Here is a 14556-nt window from a genome sequence, read left to right as displayed (position 1 = left end):
TATGAGAAAATTATCAGCTTCTGCTATTTCTTTTACAAATCACTAACAAGTCACAACCAAGTAAAGAAATTAACGTCAGGATAAGCCACCGTATGACCATATGCCTTATTGTATTGAAAGATGTGGATTAGATGCTCCTACTATGGTTGGCTACAATAAAAAAGTGGTATAAGAAAGACAGCTGAGGAAGTTCTGTTCCTCTGCCTCTTAATAGAAGAAGAAAACACACAATGAAATGTGAAACTCTGATTTAACTAGGTCTATTTATTATTGTTTATTATAGTGATATGTTGCATTCCCCATATAGGTTCTGTGCCTTGCAACACAATGCTTCAAATTAAAAAAAATTGACCCTGACTAGTACATTTCCTCACCAAGTGGAGTTCTAGTGGCCTAGAATTGGTCTTAAAAAATTAAGAACTAATTATGTGGAAAATCAACTCCAGTAATCTTATCTCAGTGAAACCCAAGAAAATGTAACATGCATAAATTAGGATGTACTATATCCCTAGGTAAACTTTGTCATTCAGATTAAGAGAAAACACAGAGAGATCTAGGAGTATACTTTAATTTATATGTACATAACATCATTACCTGACTTGGTTTAGTTCTCCATGTAGTCAAACTCATAGGTGTATAAAGCAGAAAGCTCTGGTCCTAAGAGCCAATATGGATGACTTTAATATATACCAAATTGTATGGAGAGAAATTCAGACTGTTGTGGTAAAGATTTCTTAATCTTAATAGACTTGGCAGACTTTATTTCTTTCCAAATGTTTTTGCATCAAAAATGCATTTATATAAGAGGCTAGAAAAACGTATTAGAAATGTTAGTTTGCACTTCAAAAATATTCTTTTAACTCTTTTAAACCAGAACATTTTCAAGATTTTGTTTGGAAAATTCTACATCCCACTCTCATTTTAAATTAATTTGTTGTGCCATCTGAACTTCATACTCCAGAAATCATCTCTATCTCTGAGAAGAGACTTGGCCTACTGAAGTCATGGGTCTGATGTTGAAGGAATGAGTCCTCAGGAAAGAGGAGGGGCAGGGTGCTCTTCTCTTGGGAAGGACCCAGACTCATGTCATTCACTGTGTAAATATTAGGATATTGTGCCCGTGGCTCCTTGGAGTTCGGTATATGGCCTCATCTCCTCTACATTCAATAGGGATCAGTGGGATCTGACCAGGTGGTTTAAACATCCAAACCTGTCTCCAAGAGAAGGCCTGATGTTTTATCCTTCACATACGTTCATCGCTACTGCATTTTCTCTACATTCCTCTCTTTCTTTTGAGGAGAATGCCCTAATGACAGTAACAAAAACTGGAACCTTTGTTAAAAATATATTTGGTGTTTCTGCATGTAATGGACTTCTGGACAGCATTTAGGTGCTTGCTGTGGCTGAGAATATACATCTCCAGGGTTTCTTTACTTTCTGCAAAGGATCTCTATGTAGTTATAAATAGCATTATGCAAATCAGACTCGTTGTGCTTGACTCCTATAAAATATTCCATTCTTAAGGACTGGGTGGTTGAGCCACCATCCTCTAAGGTATTTAAAAGATGCGTGGATGTGGCTTAGTGGTGGTTTAGTGGTGGACTTGGCAGTTCTAGGTTAACAGTTGGACTTGATCTTGAAGGTCTTTTCCAACCTAAATGATTCTATGATTCTATAAAAAGCATCTTTGAAAGGAGAAAAAAGGTAAAGCTCAAGGGATTCTATTGTACCTTTCCAGTGGTTTTCAGACTACGATATGCAAGTATGCATATTTATACTTAATGCACAAGGCTCATTCTAACCTCCCTTTATTGGTCCCCTTGGAGTTTGCCTTCTCTGAGATGCTGCTCTGCCCCAGGGTCCAGCCCAAACTGTGCGGTACAGGGTGAGCAGAGCTGCTACCAGGCTCCTGTTGGCTCTGTGGGTGTAGCCATGGCTCTGCACGTTTGCAAGGTCCTGAGGAGCAGGGCTTTGCCTCCTGCTCCGTAAAACACATGGCAGGGCTGGGGATAGGTTCTGATCAGTGACTTAAGTCATTGTTGTAGTTTGGGCAATATAGGCCCCAGTTAATTAAGTGTGTACCTAAATTTATGCATAATTTTCAATTGGGCTTAATCATCTGTTCTACTTGTATGTATTAATTATTTTAAATACTGGAAGAGACATATACATTTAAGAGGGCTGAGGAGTAGCAATACATCTGTTTCCCAAAGCTCTGTGTGATGTGGGTTTTTTACTCCCTTTAGGTAGTACCATGAAATTTTATAATAATGTGTTGATATCACACAATGCTGAAAGGAACCTTGCGAGATTTCTATTTTTAAGGACTACTTTTCATCCTTAACTCCTAGAAAGCACCTATCTGCTTCATTATTTATCCATGAACTTTTCAATACCTGGTCCTATTACCCTGAAAGGTGTTGAGATGCCTAAATCACATTTAGAAACTCCCTCTAAATGACTTCCTCAGGATCAGATTAAAAGATCAGATTAAAAGCATCTGAAGAACAGGAAGTCTTTTCTTATGCTATAATGGCAAGTTGATCCATTCTCTGTCAGTTAAATGGTAACTAGATCCACAGAAGTGGTTCTGGAGTAATGATTCAAGATATATCCTTCTTCAACTCAGATGCATTACACAGTCCTTTCAAACTGCTGCTGAGGTAATCCTTTCCTTTTTTTTCTCTCCCTCAACAGAAGAGTTCAAAGCTCTTCTAATTGAAAATGACCTTGAAAGGTTCTCCCTAGACAAAGAAGGGACAAATTAAAATACAGCTTTCATGGCATTTTCTGCTGACTTATCTTGTGCCCAGAATTCAAATATTTTCATTTATTTATGAAATTTTGTGTTGTTTGCTATACTGAAGAAGAATAACCTCTGCATTTTTTTTTTAAGTTAGCAGTGAATAAAAACACCTACTTTGAGATGAGGGGAGTCAGCTGATAAAGGATGGGGAACTGTCATTCAAATATATTTTAATTGAAATTTCAAAATGTTCTAATGTTCTGCTTTTTTCTATCTCCTCTTCTTCTTAAGATCACTTAAGAGCTCATCTTTTTTTTTTTTTTTTTTTCTTTCCATCTGGAGTTATTATAGATTAAAGATGTCAGTTAGGGAGGCCCAAAATTGCCATTATTAGGCCCTGAGTTAGTTACTTATAATGATTAAACTTTAATGCTTTTTTCTGAATACTTCATTGCTAGATGTCTGCTTCAGATTTTGCCTGAAAAGTTTCTTTTTAGTTTTAGCAAAAAAAGTACAGTCACTTCAGAGTGGGTGGCAGAAGTGCTTGGTGGTTTGCCGGTTAAATTTAGTAAAAACTTTTTCCCAAGAAACATCAGAATCATGGAGTAAGGGATTACAAAAAGGCACAGGAAATCTCTGTGAAATTTTTTATGACCTTCCTCTATTTGGATGAGTTATGAGCTTCAGAAAATACACATTTACAAATACTCAACAAAGAAAATGTAAGTACATTTTTTAGTAATTTCTACATGTGATAAATGTGCTCTACCTTAGGGGTGTCACAGTGAGCGTGGGTCCTTCACAGGGAGCTGTAGAGTATCCCTTTTCTCAGAGTGTCTATATCTAATCATAGTATGAGTGCCAAAGGTGAAAACATGAACTTGTGCACTTTTTTAATCATGTTATTAGAGAGACTGGTGGGAGAGAAGTGACAAGAAGTATCTGAGGCATTCCCATTTCCCAAGTAACAAGTGACAGGATGAGAGGAAACTGCCTCAAGTTGCACCTGGGAAGATTTAGATTGGATATTAGGAAAAATTTATTCACTGAATGGGTTGTAAAGCATTGGAACAGGCTGCCCAAGGAAGTGGTTGAGTCACCATCCCTGGAAGCATTTAAAAGGTGTGCAGATGTGGCACTTAGGGACATGGTTTACTGGTGGCCTTGGCAGTGTTAGGTTTACAGTTGGACTCGATGATCTTAAAGGTCTTTTCCAGCCTAAACGATTCTATGTTTCTATGATTCTGAGTAATGAACATGGCTAATCACTTCTAGGTAGAGCAGTTTTCCCCAACTTTTCTGTTCATAATCTCACTGTATCTTTATATTCACTCTGCTTTTAGGTTTGCAGTCCAATTTAGGGCTGCAATCCCTAATCTGGTAATAGATTTATTTCTTCCCTTGATTTTATAGTTGTTCTAGACTTTTTGCCTGGAAATCCAACAACATTCCTTGTAATCTGAACCTGAATACCTGCTCGCTCTTTTTATAGGTGCTATTTTACCTGTCTGCTAAACACGTTTCCTAGGTTTTCCTAGACTGACTGACTGCTTCCATCTTTCATGTGTCCCATGCTCTGCAATAATCTGGGGAGGCTCTGTGTTTCTAAAGATGACCATCTCTTTAAACAACATATTTCTTATAAAAAATGCTTTGATAGAATTGAGCTGTGCACACTGATGCAGAATCCTTGGGTCCCCCATTTGTCACAATCATTGATCCTCCCTTCAAAGATTGCTTAATAGGGCAAAATACTATAATAGAGGTGTTTGAAGGCAGCAATATTCTATTTTATGTTGCAATTTCTTGTCCTTGATACTCAAAGACTTTATGTCTTGAGGGAGAGTTTGAGTTGTCTTAATTTGATGGCAACTGATATTTTTGGTCAGGAAGGAAAACATGTAGTTTACTTACAGTCAAAGAACTCGGGAGATAAATGTGCTCTGGAGAACAGGATATAGGTACATGGAAAGCAATTACTGACAGATCAATGAGTTTCACATGTCTCTGCCCTCTGCAAGTGGCTAAACATATGATGTTAAGATTATATCTGGCCAACAAGAAGACCACCTATAACATTCTGATACCTGTTCCTGCTTAATAGAAAAGTAATAGTATTTTTTCAGTAATATATCAATGGAGTCTGTTACCGGAGCAAATCGTTCTTTCATTTTAATGCAATTTTCTCCAATGCAAAGAGCTCTGTGCAGAATGGACAGCTGAGAAATGAGAACATATATTGTCATTGTAATTCATAGAAGTTTTATTTATTTTTGTACTACTGTTATCAAGTTTTCTGCCTTTTTGGTTGGCTTTAATATGTTGTTAAGGAAGTCAACAGGCAATATCAGATTTGTGGCCAAATATCATGTATACCTGGCTAGACTTCTCAACATGTAGAATCTAAACCTGTTGTGTAAGGATTTCAGCATGATTTCAGTGAAGACCCGTCCTTTTTGAATGCTGCTTGTCTTGTTCATGCATAATGTAAGCTCTTTTATTCAGAAGTCATGTCCTACAAGATGTGGGTGTGTGCCACTGACTGTAATGGGTCCTGGTCATGCTCAGAGCATCCAGGTGCTATAGTAAGATGATTCACCACTAGTTCCTTTTCATTACCTAAATTCTTTTGAAGAACTAAGTGTAGATGTTATATGATCAGAACTAGATATATCAAGTAAATTATTCACTGTAAATTATTTACGTCAGTTTCAATACTTTCTCCGATCCTATCTGAAAAAAATAAAAATATGTTGTGAAATTATAGTTCAGAACTCAACTATCTAATGGAGCAAAAAGACTGCTGTTTTCAGTAATAAACCATGGCCTTCAGCATGAAGCCACATGTAATAGGAATGAAACACGGCATCTACTATTAAAAATCTATTTTGGCTGGAGATGTGTGATCTACAAATTGCTTTTAACAATTGCCAGAATGTGAAACTGCAAACAAGAGATTCTCAGGTGACAGAGCATGCTTGAGCCTCACAGCATGGTACAGGGAAAACATTTAGATTTATTGTGGTTAAAACACTAGTCAACAGAAGGAGTACAAATGTACTGTACACCTTGCAGTAAATAAAATAAAATGAGCTTTAGCTCTCACCATAGAATTAACAATTCCTCCCAGGCCTACCCCCAGATCAGCTCTGCTCCTCTTCTTGTGAAATTCATAGCTGTTCTCAGTTGCTGTTTATTCCACTGAATGCAGGAACTGTTTGCTGGGGATTTTATATTCTGAATTTTAACATGAGAGCAGGTCAGAAGTGATGCCTCTTGTTAATTTAGGGGAACTGTAGCAATGCCTGAAGTTAAGACTGTTTAATTGATTTTTACTGGTTTCCAATTGTTTTCTAAATGGAAAGTCAGGGCTGAATTTTTGTGTGCTGTGTCCTTGCTTCAGGGTGAAATTGCTTGGAGAGCCTTATTAGGAGTTTTAGAGAATGATTTAGAAATTCTTCAGAAGGAGTTGCTGAAAACTTGTTCTGTTTACTTTTCCTTAAATCATTTGCTAAAGTCAAGTCCTAGAAAACACTGCAAACCTGCAATATTTGTATATTAGTGATGCCTTCTCTGAAGCTGTATCCTGTAATGTGGTCAGTTCAACACAGTTTCAAGCAGCAGTTGTTAGACTTTGGTCTGATTCCTGATTCCATCCGTGCTGGGTCTGCTCCAAGCCAAGACTACAGTTGCATTCCTGCTGTTCCACCGCCTCAGAGGGGACAAATGAATGAATGAATGAATGAATGAATGAATGAATGAATGAATGAATGCTTTCAGCTGCAGGTCTTCTGTAAGTGCTGTAGCACATGCAGCAGACCTCAGTGCTTGTCTCAGAACCTGAGGTCATCTCAAACGGCACTAGATACGATATTTAGGCAACAGCATTTTACTTTAAGATCAGATAGCTTAGTAAAACCTCCATTTTATGTAAAAGAATTCAAATGAGATATTTAGAAATTAGGCATATAGCAGCACAAATAAGTCTTCAAAGGTAAAATCAACCAAAATATACAGGTCAGGTTTAACAACTTCACATATGTTAGGAACCAACCAAAACAGCCCTGCATATTTATTTTGCTGGCTTTATTGGTAAACCAGCAGAGTAAATAATATCAGCCATTGTAGCAAAAAGATGTTTTAAACTCTGTCTTTTTACAAATGTGATTGATTCTCTACAGTTTAACCTAAGGTTTCCTTCATTTTGATTTAAAAGATTAAACAATCAATTTAAAAATATTTTAGTTATATCATTTTCTAAAAATGCTTATTCTGGTATTTTTCTCTATATTGTCAATATAGCAAGCTTGTTCTTCCAGGCAATCTGATAAATTCTAAACAGAGCTGATTTTGAAAAAAAAAAACCCACAACCCAATAAAATCCAGAAAGAAGAAGAGTAAGAAAATATAACCTATCCAGATTTAAAATAAATTGAAAAATTTAAAATAAGGTGTTTATAATTTTAATCTGTAATCTGTGTAAATTATGTAAACCTCAAATCAAACTATATTAAAGATTAAGCCTTACTGAGAAAGTCCTAGCTTTTATGGAATTTAATATGAAAGTAACATATTCGAAATGACTCTTATTTGATGTTTACTATGTTGTCCTTATTACTGGTGGGAATCAACAGAATCCACTAAAATTTTAAGAAAAATATTACACATGGCAAGAGATCTTAATTTCAGTTTCTGTCTTGGAAGCATTTTAAACCTCCTTTCTCTGCTATTTCTTGCCTTTGAAGTCATATTTTCTCAATCTGAACTTTTTTTTTTCTGATACTGGATTTTCTAAAATTTAACATATTTATTAAAACGTTCTTCCCAAGGTCAGGCACAATATTTCAACTGCTGAGTGGAGCAAAATATGACTTCTGTTTCCGAGAGTGAGTTTTATCTCTTTTTTTGAGACCGTTATGCCATTCATTTATAATTAGTCTGTTGTGCATTGAAACTCCCAGACCCTTTGCTGCTTTAACGGTGCTTGACCAAACTACTCATGGTCTGAGCAGCAGTAAAGATAACAAGGTCTCTGTCATCTTGGGTATTTCTGCACAGAACAGCAGCAGAACATCCATCTACACGGCTACCACGGCCAGAGCATTGGCTCTGCAAGGACCTCCTCTAGCTACAACCTCTGAATCAATACACTGGGTGTGCGTGGCCAGGTTTTGGCAGCTGGGGGGGCTGCAGGGGTGGCTTCTGTGAGAAGCTGCTGGAAGCTTCCCCTGTGTTCGACAGAGCCGGTGCCAGCGGCTACAAGACTGACCCGCCGCTGGCCAAGGCCGAGCCCATCAGCCATGGTGGCAGCGCCGGTGGGGAAGCAGAGGTAAAAAGGGGGGTGGGGGGGAAGGGCAACAGCAACTGCAGCCGGAGAGAGGAGTGGGAAGATGTGAGAGGAACAGCCCTGCAGCCCCCAGGTCAGAGCAGCAGGAGGGGCAGGAGGGCTCCAGGCGCCGGAGCAGAGGGTCCCCGGCAGCCCCTGGGGAAGCCCCCGGGGAGGCCGGCTGTGCCCCTGCGGCCATGGAGCTCCACGGGGGAGCAGATCTCCACCCGCACCCAGGGAGGGACCCCAGGCTGGAGCAGGGCAGAGGGTGAGGAGTCCTGCCTCTGAGGAGGAAGGAGCGGCAGAGACCAGGTGTGATGAACTGACCACAACCCCCATTCCCCATCCCCCTGCGCCACTCGGGGGGAGGAGGGAGAGAAATCGGGAGTGAAATTGAGTCTGGGAAGAAGGGAGGGGTGGGGGGAAGGGGTTCTAAGATTTATTTCTCATTATCCTACTCTGATTTGATCGGTGATAAATTAAACTAATTTCCCCAAGCCGACTCTGTTTTGCCCGTGACAGTAATGGGTGAGTGATCTCTCCCTGTCCTTGTCTTGACCCACGAGCCTTTCGTTACATTCTCTCTCCCCTGCCCGGCTGAGCAGGGCAGTGACAGAGCCGCTGTGGTGGGCACATGGCACCCAGCCAGGGTCAGCCCACCACAGTCAGTATGATATTCCTTGCAGCAGGGAGATAATGAGATGCTTCTGTACCTCCTTTTATCACGTCTGGCCTATATATGTTTTTACTGGGCTGGCAAGCCTCTCTGTATGGCCTGTTTCTTAGGCTTGAGAAGTAGGAACCTACCAAGATGTTTAGCCATGACTGTGTCAATGAGTGAAGAAGTAATGGGAGAATACATATCGAAAAAAGGCTCTGGGCGTGCCTCCAAGCATGTTCCTCGTTTGAGACATGCTTCCTGGGGTGCTGTGGGATGGGGCTGCAGTTTGTGGGGGCCCTGGTGGCTCCTTTGGCTGAGGGACCTTATCTCCTTGCGGCTCCCTGACACTCACCTTTACCCACAGCCACCTACGCCTGCGCCAGGGTTGTACTGGTACAGTCACCTGCTCCCAGGCTAACCCTGCGCCTGGGACTTCTGGATGTTTATCTGAAATGGCATTTGCAGTTCATCTGACTCTCTGGAAGAGCGCTGAGTGTGCTCTGCTGCACGGGCAGTGACACGGGGTGACACTTTGCTCTGGGGGAACGTGGCTGCCAGCAACGACCGCTGTGCTAACTTGTTAGTGGAAACATCCGGAAAGACTGATAAGAGACTTCAGAATTTTTTTTTTTTGGAGGCATCTGAGTTTAGTGCATGAACTTTATGTATGTATTTATGTTTATGCAGAAGGTGGTACTGCTTGCAATATTCATAGTCTTGCTCCAAGAGCTGGCTTAAAACACATTAAAATAAACAGAGCTTGGGTCACCAGTTGACATCAAGGCACACACAGCTTCGCTGGAGCTGTGTTAGTTTACGGCAAAGATCTGTCTGAGGCAGTGCAGAAACTAGAAAGTAGGAGCCTGCAAATAGATACCTCTGAAGTGCATTTTGGGTTCCCCAGGTCTGTGAGATAGCGAGTATGTACAACGTTGCACAACAGATGTAATTAATGCCAATTGAAAAGAAATGAATAAAGTTCCTCAAAGTAAAATACATAAGAAATCTCAAACAATTATTTATTTTCTAGGGAAATCTCAGTGACTCAATCTCTCCTGGAATCAGTAGCAAAACAACTTGTAACTTTTAAAAAAGGGCTCTTGATTATTTAAAGAAATTCAGAACACTTGCAATTTTAGCTTTTTTTTTCTTCTTGAAAGCACTTTTGGGATGTTTTAGGCCAAAATCCATTTGTAAATATGTCACAGGGAAAATTTTCCCACATCATTTTGCAGCCAAGAACCTTTCAGAAGCAGTTGATTCTCATCCTTGTTGGAAGACATACTGAGAATTAAAGACACAGCAGGCTTATGGCAGTTATCTGTTCAATTGTGTTAAAAGCAGGTATACGTGTGTTGAAGTTAAATTCTGGAGGTTTTTCACCTCATAAAACATTATGATAATATCATAACAGCTTTTTCTCAATTCCAGATAGCATTTTACAAAATCAGAAAGTATACACCTACAGGCTATATTTGTAGCAGTCTCTAATCATGAAAAGTATTTCAAGTGTAGTATTTAGAAAATATTTATCAACATAAGAGTTTAGAACCAATCATCAAAAAATGTGAAAGATGTGAAGAATCTCAGCAGGGCCTACTTATAAATAGTGATGTAAGTTATAACAAAATACAAGTGGATGGGCAAAAAGAACAGTTAGAGGTACCTATTGCTCTGAATAATTATATGTATGCAAATATATAGAGGTAAAGAGAACAGCAACCTCCTTTTCAGGACTGAAAGCATCTTTGCTCAGAAGACACAAAGGTGACTAGAGACTAAAGTTTTAATTAAAAAAAAAATAAATAACTTGTATTATTTATTGATGCTTAGTATAAAATAAGGAATCCTGATGAGGTTTATTTCTTTAACTTAGATTAAACATAAAATACAAAAAGGCAAAAGAAACCCTGCCACCATCTCTGTTGAGGCAAAGCAGTAAAACTACTCTGAAGCCTCTGAGATAATAAACTGAGAAGTTGCAGCTGAATAAGGATTCATGTTGCTGTTTAAGGGCAGCAAGTGGACCATTTCAGCTGAGCATTTTAACGGAAGACCACCAGGAAATGGGTTGACAACTTCTCAAATTCATGTTATAATGGGATATATAACAATGGGTTATATATGATGTCCTCAGGAGGGCAGAGAGATCGTAACATGGTATATCCTATTGACATCAACTAAGCTGTCATGGCTATGTTAAATCCAACTTTGTCACCAGAAGATTTTGCAAGCTGTTTAGAATTGCCTGAGTTATTAATATTTTTGAGTTCTGAGTATATCTCGATAGGATCAACATAAAATTGTGCTTTTTTGTTTCATTCAATTTATAAACTTCATAAAACTAAATTTTGTGTTTCCAATCAGAGAGCAAGTTAAAGGGATCGTATTAGAGTTTACAAATTTCTGCAACAATATACAGGACCATGGTTATAGATTGTGGAAATTATTACAAGGCAAATAAATAACAAAGACACTTTTGCACGTTCAATTTTGCATATAGCAATGCCAATGGCTTATGCCATAGATAGAAATTCTAGATCTCACATTGACTGATGTTAATACTGATCTCACAATGACTGAGAGCTAGTGCTTCAAACATCAATACAGTTGTGTACACTGTATGCACAAAGATTCTGCTTTGAGAGAAGAATACTCCTAAAGCATTTTTCTTTATCTCAGAGATATTTTTTCTTGCTGTTATTTGTAATATATATCTTAGAAACTTGAGAACATAAATTGGTGGATTTTCTATACTTTTGGTCTTATTTGTATGTGAATTCACTAGCTTGTCATGAAACCTGGGCCACTGCCATTTGAATAGGTAGCTGAAGGTTAAAGGGTATCTGAATACCAGCATGATCTCATATTGAATTGTACTGTTCTTCCTTGTGTTATAGAGCATTTTATTGATTTAAATAACACCTCTGCAGTCAGTCTAATTATGGGATGAAGTATTAAATTATCTGAAAATCTAGAATCTACTCTATGATTTCTCTGAGAATTTAGTATTCTGCAATTCTTTGCTTTCAGATATCTTCCAGATCACATGTTAATTCAGAGCACAGGTCATTTTGCAATGGTGTTAAATAAATGCAAAATCCAGGGAGCTGTCAGTCCATTTTTAATCCATCTTTTATGTTCTTGCCCTAGTGGTCCAGAAAAGATTACAACATGGTCTTAAAATGAGAAATGTAAGTACATGGCATGTTTGGAAGAGGGTGAGAAATGTCTTTATAAGTTAGTGCTACTCTTCAACAATATTCACTCTTGGCAGCTAACGACCTGATACAAAGTACAGAGAAGTCAGGGAAAAAGTATATAATAGACTTCGATGAGCTTTCTATCAGATCATTCTACTTCACATGTTGTGGAAATATTTACACAGTTTATGAAAGATTTTGAAATGAGTACATTGTGTCCCCCGATTTTTATTTGAATCCCTTATATGTATTCATAAAGAAGTGATGTTAGCAGCTTTATCAATCCTTCTGATAGATTCAAAATTGTTTTCTGTTCATCTCAAAACCTCATTTTTTCCAAGGGGAAAAAACAAGCCAAATTCCTTAACCTTTGCACATGATTTATAGTAAATCTGCTGCATTGAATCTGTTGTTCAGACTCTGCTTCATTTGTCTTGCCCTACGCTGCACTTTCTGTAAGGCAATAACACAGTTTTCTTTGGCTGATTTATGCTAGGAATGCAATTATGAAATTCCAAATCTGGGTCCTGTACTCCCTTCTCAGGCTGTGCCACAGAAAAACCAAAGGCCCCTTTGAAGCAGAAAGGGAGATAAACCATCAGCAAGGCCATTTCCTCAATGTTTGGAAAATCCTTTATACCAGTTCATGCTGTGAAGCCCTGCAAATCCATTTTAGTGGCCAACCAGGAGTCATGGGTAAAAAAGGGCAGGAAGATGATGCAGCAACTGTGGGAAGTGTTCTCACCTCTGAGTTGCATAGAAATCCAAAGTCAACATGGTCTCCATGTAGGTAGTGGACCTGCTTTTGTTGTGGGTGGCAGAATGACTCATGGATTTTTCAAAAAAAAGCCACCCTCACTTAGTTCTGATGGCCTAAGGCAATTTTTTGCTCCAAAGTTTCAACAGCTCGCAGAGACACTAAGTCCCATTATCCATGTTGCATTCCCCTTAGAAATTAAGACAGCTCAGAGAAATCAAGAGACTAAACTAATTAACCAATTTTTTCAGGGAGTCTTACCATGAGCCATGTTAATGACAGCTAAAAATATAACAAGGAGTTGAAGAAGAAAAATGTAAACAATATGTTAAATAGGAAAAAATATGAAACGTAATAAAGTAGAAAAATAGAAACACAATACGTATTTTGCTCTTGATAAGGGAGAGGAGGAGAAAACAAAAGAAAGAAATATCCTGACTAATTTAAAAAAAAGTAGACATGTAAAAGCAACACTGAGGAAGAAGTGAGTTATGTGAGGCAGACCAGTTTTCAGAAACGGCTTTCAGAAACTGAATAAGATTGCATTACAATCTCCGATGTGCTGGGACAAAGCTCAAGTCAATGTGCGAGAGGTTTATTTCCATTACTAATACCCACATACGAAACAATTGACACAGGTAAAGAGAGGTTAGAGAGAAAGCCAAGGATGACTTGAAAAGAGTTCTGGAGGCTTGTTACTACAGGTCATCCATGCAAAAAATACAAGTCTTAAGAGTTGGAAATCTTTCTCTAGGAGACCTAGTAAGCGAAAAATGGAATACATGCATTCACAATGATCGCATTTGTGTAGTTCTTAAAATTGCCCGCTTAATTACTTATATGCTGTTCCTCGAGACATGCTTTAGAAATGTACATGTGACATGAAATACTTGTGGAATATCACTCCAGTAAGTTATAAACGTGCATCTAGGATCACAGGGTTTGTCTTACACTGGGAGGCTATGAAATAAAATGAGACATCCAAAGTTGTTTAGAAGGGATAAAAAAGAATTAAGCTGTTACAATAGGGCTGAAGATTGTAGACCTATTAATTGTTAAGTGAGCTTCCTTTCTTAAATTTTCTGATATAAAATATAGAAAACAGATATCTGGAAATAATTATTTTAAGAGATAATATTTATTCACATTCAGAAACTAGTAGTGAGAATAGTAAATACTGTTATAAGAAAATGCCACCTTTCACACCTCAACATGGAATCCATTTTAAGCATAACACTCCTTTGTAAACTCAAGAGTCAAGGCTGTAGCCTTGGAATTATTCTCAAAAGTAATCATTGTGGCTATTAATGTGATTAAAAAGTTATGAAACCCTAACATTATAATGCTACACAGATTAACCAGGGCAATCCAAATGCTCATTTTCATAACAAGATGCTATACTCAACAGAGAGCATCGTTGTTAATGTGGAAGACTTGGTTAATCAAAGTCCTTCCTTACCTGGAACACAAGAGATGCAGTGAAGTGATTTAACCTTCAGAGCATCAGCTCCTGTAATTGAACCACACATTTTTCTTCACTGGGAAACAAGGCAGTCTATGGGTTGTTTATTGAAAATGACAGAATACAGAGGACAAGGTTTTGTTAAGTTCAAGAGGAGAGAGTATCATATTTTAAAATAAGTCTATGAAGCTACCAAATAGCTATTGGATATATTTACAAGAACATGAACACAATCATTGCTTTTTCAAGTGCAGAGAAATAAAATATAGCTACTATTATCAAAACAGAAGTAGTCAGGTGCAGGAGAACATCCTTTTATTGATCTAACATCAAGAGATTCAGTGTATTAGGGAACTGTATACAAACCTTACTACAATGAAAAACATGTGCTCTATGATAAT

The sequence above is a fragment of the Phaethon aethereus genome (assembly GCF_964289735.1).
Source record: "Phaethon aethereus genome assembly, chromosome: 2".
Classification (NCBI taxonomy): domain Eukaryota; kingdom Metazoa; phylum Chordata; class Aves; order Phaethontiformes; family Phaethontidae; genus Phaethon; species Phaethon aethereus.
Note: the sequence above shows the minus strand (reverse complement) of the source record.